Source organism: Eriocheir sinensis, chromosome 9 (genome assembly GCF_024679095.1).
Source record: "Eriocheir sinensis breed Jianghai 21 chromosome 9, ASM2467909v1, whole genome shotgun sequence".
Taxonomy (NCBI): domain Eukaryota; kingdom Metazoa; phylum Arthropoda; class Malacostraca; order Decapoda; family Varunidae; genus Eriocheir; species Eriocheir sinensis.
Genome location: NC_066517.1, coordinates 16,104,886 through 16,116,239, shown reverse-complemented (window position 1 = coordinate 16,116,239; position 11,354 = coordinate 16,104,886). Strand labels below are relative to the sequence as shown.

General features: G+C 40.8%; 1 pseudogene; it reads right to left on the bottom strand.

Moving 5' to 3' along the window:
* Positions 1-3,841: 3,841 nt before the first annotated feature.
* Positions 3,842-10,285, bottom strand: LOC126996290 (anti-lipopolysaccharide factor-like; annotated as a pseudogene).
* Positions 10,286-11,354: the final 1,069 nt, after the last annotated feature.

Below are 11,354 nucleotides of genomic sequence, written 5' to 3'. Positions count from 1 at the left end.
CTGCAACTAACTGTATGCAACACTATTTTATTGTCGCAATGGTTTATCATCTCATCTACGCCTGCCCCTAGGAGCTCCCACCAGGGGATAACCACGGCAGAAGAGTTTCCATCTCTCTCTATTCATACACTCCCTCCTTGCCTGCTCAAAGTTTCTCACTGATCTTTGCCCCCTCTCCCTAACGTACTCCTGTACCCTATCTCTCCATTTCACAGGAGGTCGTCCTCTAACATTCTCTCCCTCTATCTCACTCACATACACCCTCCTGGTCATCTTACCCTCCTCCATTCGCTCCATGTGACCAAACCACTTTAAAGTCTGTCGCTTCACTTCTTCCACCACTCAACACTTCTTCCCTTCACTCCCGTGACACATTCCAAAATGCTTATACACTCTTTCATTACTCATTCCATCCATTATACTCACACCACAAGCACTCCTCAAATAACTCATTTCCACTGCCTGCACTCTAGACCTCTGACTTTCATTCCAGGCCCATGTTTCGCTTGCATGTGTGAGGGTTGGTACTATTACTGTATTTCTCAAATCCCTCTTTACCTCCATGCTCACACTTCTGCCATTCATGATTCGTCCCAAAGACCCTACCACCTTTCTTCCTTGCAATGCCCTTTCTCTTGCCTCTCTTTCTGTACCACCATGCTTACAGATAACTGATCCAAGGTACTTAAACTCATTAACCTCCTCCATTTCTTCGCCATTTATAATTATTTTGCATTCTTTTCACATTCAATTCCCACTCTATATGGGCATACAAAATCCACAACCTCAAGGGTTTAAAAACGAGTATTTTAGTAAATGGTAGCAGCTAATCACATAGTATTTCCTTATGATAGTAATTATTTCCTATCACCACTAGCTCCTAGGTTCAATGATTGAAAATGTTTGTCTATTTCACATGTATAATACAATTTATAGAGAGTGTGTGTGCCGGCACAAGGGAGTGTGTGTGCCCGCACAAGGGATCGAAAATATGTGTGTCTTCACAGTGGAGAGTCTGTGTGCCCGCATAAGGGATCGAAAATGTGTGTGTGTTCACAGTGGAGAGTCTGTGTGCCCGCACATGGGAGAGTCTGTGTTCCCGCATAAGGGAGCGAGAGTGTGCCCGCACAAGAGATTGTGTGTGCCCCCACAAGGGAGAGTGTGTGAGCCCGCATACTGGAGAGTGTGTGAGCCCGCACACAAGAGAGTGTGTGTGTGTGTGTGTGTGTGTGTGTGTGTGTGTGTGTGTGTGTGATAAACCATGCATTTCTTTTTAACCTTCTTGGTACTGCATTCTGTGTTAGGGGTACGTGACCAACACTGAAAAACTTGAAGGGGTACATAAGATCAAAAAGGCTGAGAACCTCTGCCTTAATGCCTGCTAATTAAGATATCTAGAGTGTGTGTGTGTGTGTGTGTGTGTGTGTGTGTGTGTGTGTGTGTGTGTGTGTGTGTGTGTGTGTGTTGACTGTGATATTCTTTTTTTTTTTTCGTTATTTTATTATTATTCTTTGCATCAGTTTTAATTAGGCGGTTGTGTGTGTGTGTGTGTGTGTGTGTGTGTGTGTGTGTGTGTGTGTGTGTGTGTGTGTGTGTGTGTGTTGACTGTGATATTCTTTTTTTTTTTTTCATTATTTTATTATTATTCTTTGCATCAGTTTTAATTAGGCGGTTGTGTGTGTGTGTGTGTGTGTGTGTGTGTGTGTGTGTGTGTGTGTGTGTGTGTGTGTGTGTGTGTGTGTTGACTGTGATATTCTTTTTTTTTTCATTATTTTATTATTATTATTTTTCTTTGCATCAGTTTTAATTAGGCGGTTGTGTGTGTGTGTGTGTGTGTGTGTGTGTGTGTGTGTGTGTGTGTGTGTGTGTGTGTGTGTGTGTGTACTGCAATATTCTTTTTCGTCATTATTTGTTTTACTTTTTCTGTGCATCAGTTTTAATAAGTGTGTGTGTGTGTGTGTGTGTGTGTGTGTGTGTGTGTGTGTGTGTGTGTGTGTGTGTGTCTGTTTCCTTTCACAAATATTAGTCTTGTTTACTCATTTGTTGTTTGTTTGTTTATTTTTAGCTTGAATTGTTTTTTCATTTGCATTTTTGATTTGTGTGGATCTCGTTCCTGTTGTTCGTTCTCATTATTTATTTTTCTTTTAATTTATTGGCTAAGTGGTCGTGGTATTTTATTTATTTATGTATTTTTTTTCGTGTGTGTGTGTGTGTGTGTGTGTGTGTGTGTGTGTGTGTGTGTGTGTGTGTGTGTGTGTGTGTGCGTGCGTGCGTGCGTGCCAGTAAATCATCCTTCACGCAGCGGGATACGTTTATATAATGCATTATTATTATTATTATTATTATTATTATTATTATTATTATTATTGCTACTACTACTACTACTACTACTACTACTACTACTTCTCTCTCTCTCTCTCTCTGAACGCCCTTTCCTCCCTTTCACTCATCCTTCTTTGTTACATAAGCCTCCTCCTCCTCCTCCTCCTCCTCCTCCTCCCTTCACTCATTACTTTCAAACATTCCGCCCCTCACTTCCTTCCTTTCTCCCTTTCTTCTTCTCCTCCTTGTTTACGTAATACCTTCCTTCCTTTCACTTTTCTTTTTCCTTCCTTCTTCTTTATTTATTATTATCTTAGTTTCTCCTTATTTCCTTCCTTCTTTAACTCGTCTCTTCTCTCTTCCCTTCTTTACCCTATTCCTACCTTCCTTTCTTTCCTCCTTTCTTTGTTTTCTTTCTCTCTTTTCTTCTTCCTTTCCTCACTATTTCCTTATTTCTGATTTCCTCCATTCCTTCCTCTCCTTTTTTTTCTCTTCCTTTTCTTCCTCCTTTCCTACCTTACTTGCTTGCTTTTCTTTCCACTTTCCATCCTTCCTTTCTTCGCTCCTTCCTTCCTTCCTTTCTTTTTTCCTATTATCCTTCCTTTTTTCTTTCCTTTCTTTTCCCCTCTTTCTTTTCTTCTTTCCTTCCTAATTATCTTCTTGTATTCACTATTTTCCTCCCAACATTCCTACTCTTCTTTTCCTTCCTTCCTTCCTTCTTCTCTTTTTCCTTTTCTTTCCTCTTCCGTCCTTCCGTCTATCAATATCCACAGCTTCAATCTCCTCCTCATCACTCTCTTTGTCCTCCTCCTCCTCTTTCCTTCCCTCCTTCATCTTCCACTTTTTCTCTCCCTCTTATCACTCTCTGCTCCTGTTCTCTCCTCTCTCTCCCTCCCTCCTCCAGCCTCCTCCATCTTAGTACTCCTTCCCTTCTTTGATTTTCCTTAATTCTCCCTCGAACATTTCCTAGTCTTCGACCCCACTAATGTTATCTTATATTTATTCTTCTTCTATCTGTTTACCTCTCATAATGTATCGGTGTGTATGCTTGTGGCTGTTTTTGTTTTGTTTTTGATTTGGTTTGCTTTTTTTTTTCTTGTGTTCGTAAATGGAAGTATTGGAAATGTATGTTGTGTGGTTCTTTTTCGTGTGTGGTTGTTCGCTGTAGTGGAGAAGCTTAAGGAAGGAAGGAGTAGTAACAGTAGTAGTAGTAGTAGTAGTAGTTGTAGTAGTAGATCCTTTGACCACTATTCAGGAGCAGTAAGTAGCGGGCTTTTTTTTTTAATATTTTTCTTTACATCCTTGAACTGTCTCCTTAGCTGTAAAAAAAAAAGTAGTAGTAGTAGTAGTAGTAGTAGTAGTAGTAGTAGTAGTAGTAAGAAAAAATGAAAGAAGAAAACGAATTAACTAAGCAATAAAATAAATAAGTAAAGAAAGTGATGACCAATGAATGAATTAATCACTCAGTTACTTAATCACCCATTTACCGAACCACAAAAACATGAAAAAGGACAAAATGGCACAACACAATAATTTATTTTTTCAATTCATTATTTATTTCACTTTTTTCATCCATCATCATCTTGGGCCGGTAGTCCTGCACAAGACAGCTCCTGTGAACCTAACCACGCCTAACCTAACACTCCATGAATTTATCTTACCGCTTCTTGAATGTATGAATCGTATTGGCACCCACAGCATGACTCCCGAGCCGGTTCCACTCATATATCACTCTGTTGAGGAACCAGTTCTTGCCTATGTCTTTGTTGAATCTGAATGTATCCAACTTGAATCCATGGCTACGTGTCCTACCTGGCTCTCTTACCACCAAAACCTTATTAACATCACCTTTATTTACAAATTTAATTGACTAACATAATTTGAGCTCATATAGATTTTAGCTTTTCATTTCAAGAACTTTTCTAAGGTTGTCAACAAAAATATGAAAAAATAATATATATAATAATGTGCTTCAGGTTGTATGTTGTGTATGTGATGTCATGTAATGTGCTGTGGTGTGGTAATGCTGTGGTGTCATGTCATGTGATGTGGCGTGGTAATGCTGTGGTGTCATGTGATGTGATGTGGCGTGGTGGGATGCTGTGGTATGTTGTTACGTGGTGTTCCTGTCATCTTACCCGCGGCGTTACGGAAAGGGATGTGACCTCTAGGTATAAGGACATAGGGTGTGGCCAGCGGTGCGGCGGTGTGGTGGTGTGGGAGTGAGGCGTGAAGAGTTAGGAGATGTGGCTGAAGGGGCGTGGTTGGGAGATAGAGATAGAGAGGTCAAGGTTGTGGGCCTGAAGGGTGTGGTTGGGGCGGGTGGCGTTGATGTGTGTGTGTGTGTGTGTGTGTGTGTGTGTGTGTGTTAAGCTACTCTACATGGCAACAGTATTTTCTGGGGAGGAGTCTTTATATAAACAAACACAAGAACATGAAAACAATAATACTAATAACAATAAAAAAAACAGCAATGATCACAAAAATAAAGCACTGTAAACCTGTCTATATAATGTGACTGCTTGCTTGTCTGTCGTTGTCTACTAGCGGTTACTAATGTTTGTTTCGCTGTCTTTGTCTATTGGCGTGTACCCAAGCGGCGCCTTCTGTAGATAAAACCCAAGTCTATATATACCAGGTCAAGTCACTCTGCTTCCAAACTGCGACCGGTACGCGCAGGAGGCGGTTTTGGGGCGGAGCAGTGGGATGACGTCACTTGGAGCTATATAAAAAAATAAAAAAAAATACCCGCCAGTTCAGGGGTGACTAAAATTGGGGCCGTATGTACACTCTGGATGTGCATTCTCGCCTTCTTTCACAGCGCGTTCAGGCAAGCCACTGACGAAAAAATGTCTTTTTATTGTGCTATTGCGTGACTGTAATTCCAATGCCTACAAACGGGTGTGTGAGGGAGGGTATGTTAAAGTGATTGATTCAAATTAGTCCGTCTTCCGTCGTTTTCTCTAAATCCCTGTTTCTACATTCTCTAGTTTGGCTCAAAGTAACGTCACGCATAAACCACGCCTCTGCCGTGTCTCCTTCCATAAACCTGTGTATGACTTGACTAGGTATATATAGACTTAAGATAAAACAACGCAGCACCTCAGAGCCACTCGGTTACGTCTTCCTTCTCGATCAGGCCGCGATCCACCGCCTTCCTCACGAAGTCCCGCGTGGCCTCCCTCTCGGCCGTGTTGGGGCTGTAGTAGTTCCTGGCTGTGGACGAGGAGAGAATGAGGATAAAAGAACGTCTTGGTGGAATGCGTGAAAGAAAGAAATTTGAGTTGAATATAAAAGAACGTCTTGGTGGAACGCGTGAAAGAAAGAAATTTGAGTTGAATATAAAAGAACGTCTTGGTGGAACGCGTGAAAGAAAGAAATTTGAGTTGAATATAAAAGAACGTCTTGGTGGAACGCGTGAAAGAAAGAAATTTGAGTTGAATATAAAAGAACGTCTTGGTGGAACGCGTGAAAGAAAGAAATTTGAGTTGAATATAAAAGAACGTCTTGGTGGAACGCGTGAAAGAAAGAAATTTGAGTTGAATATAAAAGAACGTCTTGGTGGAACGCGTGAAAGAAAAAAAATTGAGTTGAATATAAAAGAACGTTTTGGAGGAATGGAAAGAAAGAAATTTGAGTTGAAGGAGGAAGGAAACAAATAGACATATCGACACCCTCATAAAATAATCGCCTAGGTCAGTTTTCACCGATTTCCAGGTTTTTGTCTACATCAATTTTTCAACATGTGACGCCCACTTTTGTATAGTTGCCTTCGTCATTCAGGGTTTGAGTGTTCTAGAATTGACCTTCTCATTTCTGCCTAAATCTTAAGACAAATGAGATAATGACAGTTCTTTTTTGATTTCCTGTAAAGTAGAAAATAATGACTTAGGCGGTTTGTTTACGAAGGTGACGAATATATTGGTTGGAAATGGAAGGAAGTATACTGCATAGGTCTTGGTTAAATGAGGGAAGAAAAGGGATTATTGACTTTGATTAATTTAGGAAAGAAAAGAGATTGAGTTGGAGGAGGAAGGAAATAATGACTTAGGCGGTTTGTTTACGAAGGTGACGAATATACTGATTGGAAATGGAAGGAAGTATACTGCATAGGTCTTGGTTAAATGAGGGGAGAAAAGGGATTATTGACTTTGATTAATTTAGGAAAGAAAAGAGATTGAGTTGGAGGAGGAAGGAAATGCATAGATCTTGACTGTAGGTTAAAAAAAAAAGATTGAGGTGAGGGAGAAAGGAAATACACACATCTTGACTGAATGTGGAAAGAAAGGAGTTCGGTTTGTAAATGGAAGGAAGTACTTACGTCTTGTTTGAGAGTGTAAAAGAGTAATTTGAGTGGAAGGAGAGAGGAGATACTTCGGCCATGGATAATGCGGAAAGAAAGGAATAGAAGTTGAAGGATAGAGGAAATACATTGATTTTGACTGCAGTTTAAAAAGAAAGGAATTGATTTGAAGGAGAGAGGAGATACTTAGGGCATGGATAACGCAGAAAGAAAGGAATAGAAGTTGAAGGATAGAGGAAACACATTGATCTTGACTGTAGTTTAAAAAGAAAGAGATTTATTTGAAGGAGAGAGGAGATACTTAGGCCATGGATAATGCGGAAAGAAAGGAATATAAGTTGAAGGATAGAGGAAACACATTGACCTTGACTGTAGGTTAAAAAGAAAGGAATTGATTTGAAGGAGAGAGGAGATACTTAGGGCATGGATAATGCGGAAAGAAAGGAATATAAGTTGAAGGATAGAGGAAACACATTGATTTTGACTGCAGTTTAAAAAGAAAGGAATTGATTTGAAGGAGAGAGGAGATACTTAGGGCATGGATAACGCAGAAAGAAAGGAATATAAGTTGAAGGGTAGAGGAAACACATTGATCTTGACTGTAGGTTAAAAAGAAAGGAATTGATTTGAAGGAGAGAGGAGATACTTAGGCCATGGATAACGCGGAAAGAAAGGAATATAAGTTGAAGGATAGAGGAAACACATTGACCTTGGCTGTAGTTTAAAAAGAAAGGAATTGATTTGAAGGAGAGAGGAGATACTTAGGCCATGGATAACGCGGAAAGAAAGGAATAGAAGTTGAAGGATAGAGGAAATACATTGATTTTGACTACAGTTTAAAAAGAAAGGGATTTATTTGAAGGAGAGAGGAGATACTTAGGCCATGGATAACGCGGAAAGAAAGGAATAGAAGTTGAAAGATAGAGGAAACACATTGATCTTGACTGCAGGTAAAAAAAAAAAAAAAAGAAAAAAAAAAGGGATTGAGTTGAAGGAGAAAGGGATTACATATACATCTTTAAGGACGAAGAAATAAAAGGGGTAAAAAAAATAATTAAAGAAGAAAATAAAAGTATGTTGACCTAATTAAAAAGAAAGTTGCAAGGAGCAGTGAGTAGCGGGCTTTTTTTCCACATTTGTTTCCTTTTTTTATGCCCTTGAACTGACTCCTCTGCTGTTAAAGAAAAAAAAAAATCATTACCGTATTCAAAAAGCAAATTTCATCCCTCATTACCTGTTCCCTTGATCGGCGTCCATCCCGGGCAGGTAACCGTCGCGCGCCACTTGAGCTCCCACCTGTAGAAGTGTGGACTGCGGTTGAGGGTGCAATAGTGGTCCACGATGTTGATCTCACGGTCCACGTACAAGCGACTGTGGCGGAGAGGGGAGATGTAAGGGGGATGAGGAGTGATGGGGAAGGAGGGAATGGTGTAGTTGTGTCGTGAGGGGTGGTGGTGAGGGAGGAGGTCGTGTGAGGGTTATGAGAGGAGGTTGTTGGGAGTGGGTGTGGTGAGGGAGAGAATGGGGAGGAGGTGGTGAGAGGGGGGTGAAGGGAAGGATAGTGTGGTAGGGAGATGGGTGTATGGTATGGTTGGGGAGAGAAAGGAGGGAAAGGAGAGAGAGAGAGAGAGAGAGAGAGAGAGAGAGAGAGAGAGAGAGAGAGAGAGAGAGAGAGAAGTGTTTACACAGTAGGGGAGAGAAAGAGAATGTAAATGGGAGAGTAAATGTAAAAAACAAAAAAAAAACATAAACAACAAAAAGGAAAAAGGAGTAAGTGAAAGAGTAAAAAAAAGATAAAGAAAGTGAGTGAAATTGAGTGGGAGTGAGAGAGGAAGTGATAGTGACCTTGGCAATGACAGTGACCTTCTCGCCGGAACTCATGGGATGATAGTGACTGGCGCCGGAGGGAGAGTGATTAATGGCGTCCTGGTGATAGTGGGGAGGAGGAACACAAAGGATGAACAAACAACAGCAGACCTGCTGGTCCTTACGAGGCTGTTTGTGACAAACTACACTAACTATCTAATCAAATTTGGAAGATGAAGGACAGCAAAGGCGAAGGCTCCTCCCCACCCCCCCATCCCTCCAGCCAAAGCTGGCAGGAAAGGAAGAAGAACCATGCAGCATGGAAAAACTGCATGGAAATTATGTTACTGGTACCATTTACCGGACGATAAAAACGGAAAAGGTCACCAGTATTCGAAAGAACTTAATTAACGTTATTACGACAATGAGTAATATCTTAGTTGCTGGTTGGTTTCAAAATACTTGTCTAATGTATTCTTGAAGGCCGTATTTGTTGTACTATCAACGACATCACAGGGTAAAGAGTTCCACACATTAACAACTCAATTGAAGAAGAAGTGTTTAGCTTCGTGTGATGAGAATCTTTTACCACTTATCTTGAAATTGTTATTTCTTCTTGTTCTATTTGATCGACCAATTGTAATCATCCGCATTAATATCACTGAATCCTTTAAACATTTTAAACATTTCTATTAGATCGCCTCGCATTCTTCGTTTTGATAGGTTGAATAAATTTACTTCTTTAAGCCTTTGTTCATAAGATAAATTTCTCAACCAAGGAATCATCTTTGTTACTCTCCGTTGAACCTGTTCTAACTTTTCTTCGTCTTTTCTGTAGTAGGGAGACCGAAACTGTACACAGTACTCTAGACGGGGTCGAACCAGCAAATTATACAGTTTTAATATTACTTTTTCCAATTTATTATTAAAGACTCGTCAGATGAAACCAACCAATTTGTTTGCAGTTTTAACTACCTCTGAACAATGCTGACCGGGCTTTAAATCGCTTGATATAATGATTCCAAGATCCTTTTCATTACTTACTGCAGAAAGTTGTTGGCCATTCATTACGTACTGAACGCGATTGTTTCCGACGTGTAATACTTTACATTTGTCAACGTTAAATTTCATTTGCCATTGATTCGCCCAACGTGCAAGTCGATCTAGATCTGAATGTAATGCTTCTTCGTCAGTGTCGTCGTTACCTTTTTAGTGATTTTTGTGTCATCAGCAAATTTTGATATTTTGTAAGTGAGTCCATCATCGATATCATTAACATAAATTAAGAAGAGCATGGGACCAAGCACTGATCCTTGAGGTACGCCGCGTCTGACATCGAGCCAGTTAAATGAAAAAAAAACGTTTAGAACTACTCTCTGTCTCCGCTCAGAGAGCCAGTCCACAAGCCAAGTGTGAATGTTACCTGAGATACCATGCGCCAATAGTTTGCTGAGCAATCGTTTGTGAGGAGGAAGAGGAGGAGGGGAGGAGGAGGAAGGAAGAAAAGAAAAGAAGAGAAAAGAAAAAAAGCAAGAAAAAGAAGAGGAGGAGCAAGAGGAGGAGGAGGAAATAGAAAAATATGAAAATGGTGTGGGAAAGAAGAAAGAGGAAGCATAGGAGAGAGAGAGAGAGAGAGAGAGAGAGAGAGCACACAAGGAATAAATAGATATCTCATTGTACCACACATTCTCATTCTCTCTCTCTCTCTCTCTCTCTCTCTCTCTCTCTCTCTCTCTCTCTCTCTCTCTATAACTCACTTTATCGCGGTGTCGGCATCGGAGGACAGTATGGAGGAGAAGTCGAACCCCTGTTCAGGTGTCGGGGCGTGCAGCACCCAGCCACCACCACCACAGCCACCAGGAGGACACATATCCGCGGGCCATGCTGCTGGAGAGAGAGAGAGAGAGAGAGAGAGAGAGAGAGAGAGAGAGAGAGAGAGAGTTAAAAATTAGTTAAATAATGCAAACTTTAGTATTTTTTTACAATAAAGGAGACGGCTCAAGGGCAACAAAAAGTGCAAAAAAAAAAAAAAAAAAAAAAAAAAAGCCCGCTATTCGCCGCTCCCATTATAGAGAGGTCAATTTCGGACTACTACTACTACTACTACTCCTACTACTACTTAGCTTATGACTCATTTCTGTAGATACCTGGCACAAATTAACAAGTATGAAGCAGGTAGACACAAGATATATGCAGCCCCAAGATATGTTTTCCTTTTTTTCTTTTTTTACCCTTTTAATCACTTCACGCCAAATCTTACCTGCAGAAGGGATGAAGGAAGGGAGGGAGGCAGGGAGGGTCACGAATCCACCAGCAGCAACAGAACCAGCCGATAGAGGAGCAGAGTATCTTCCCTCGTCTGCTGTCCGATGGTAACTGACGGGTGTGAGATGCATAACACTGATCTTTAAATATCCCAGCCTCGATGAACTTTGGGGAAAACACCGCCACTGCCACCCCACCCTCCCAACCCCCCTAACACCACCACCACCACCACCATGCAATACTAGGAAAGAAGAGGAGGAGCAGCAGGATTTAGAGGGTGACATCACGTGACTCTGACCCTTGAGACACTCGCAACAGACGCTGGAATTCCCTAGTCAGTCCTCCTTGTTTTGACTCTTATGTTTGTTTGTGTGTTTATCCCTGAGTGGTTGAGGAGTGTAACGTTTTGGTAGTGTCACGCCCCCTTTTGTTGGCTTCCTGTGACTCCTTGTTAGTGTGGGGGGAGGGAGGGTAGTAAAGGGGGGTGAGGTTTTAAGTTCAAATATAAATTCAAGGGGGGGGAATTCCGTTTGCTTCGTCTTTTTCTTCTTATTCTTCTTGTTGTTGTTGTTCATCTTATTCTTGTTCTCTTCCTGTTTTTGTTCTTGTTCTTGTTATTGTTCTTTTTTATTTATTTATTTCCTTTCATTTTTTCTTT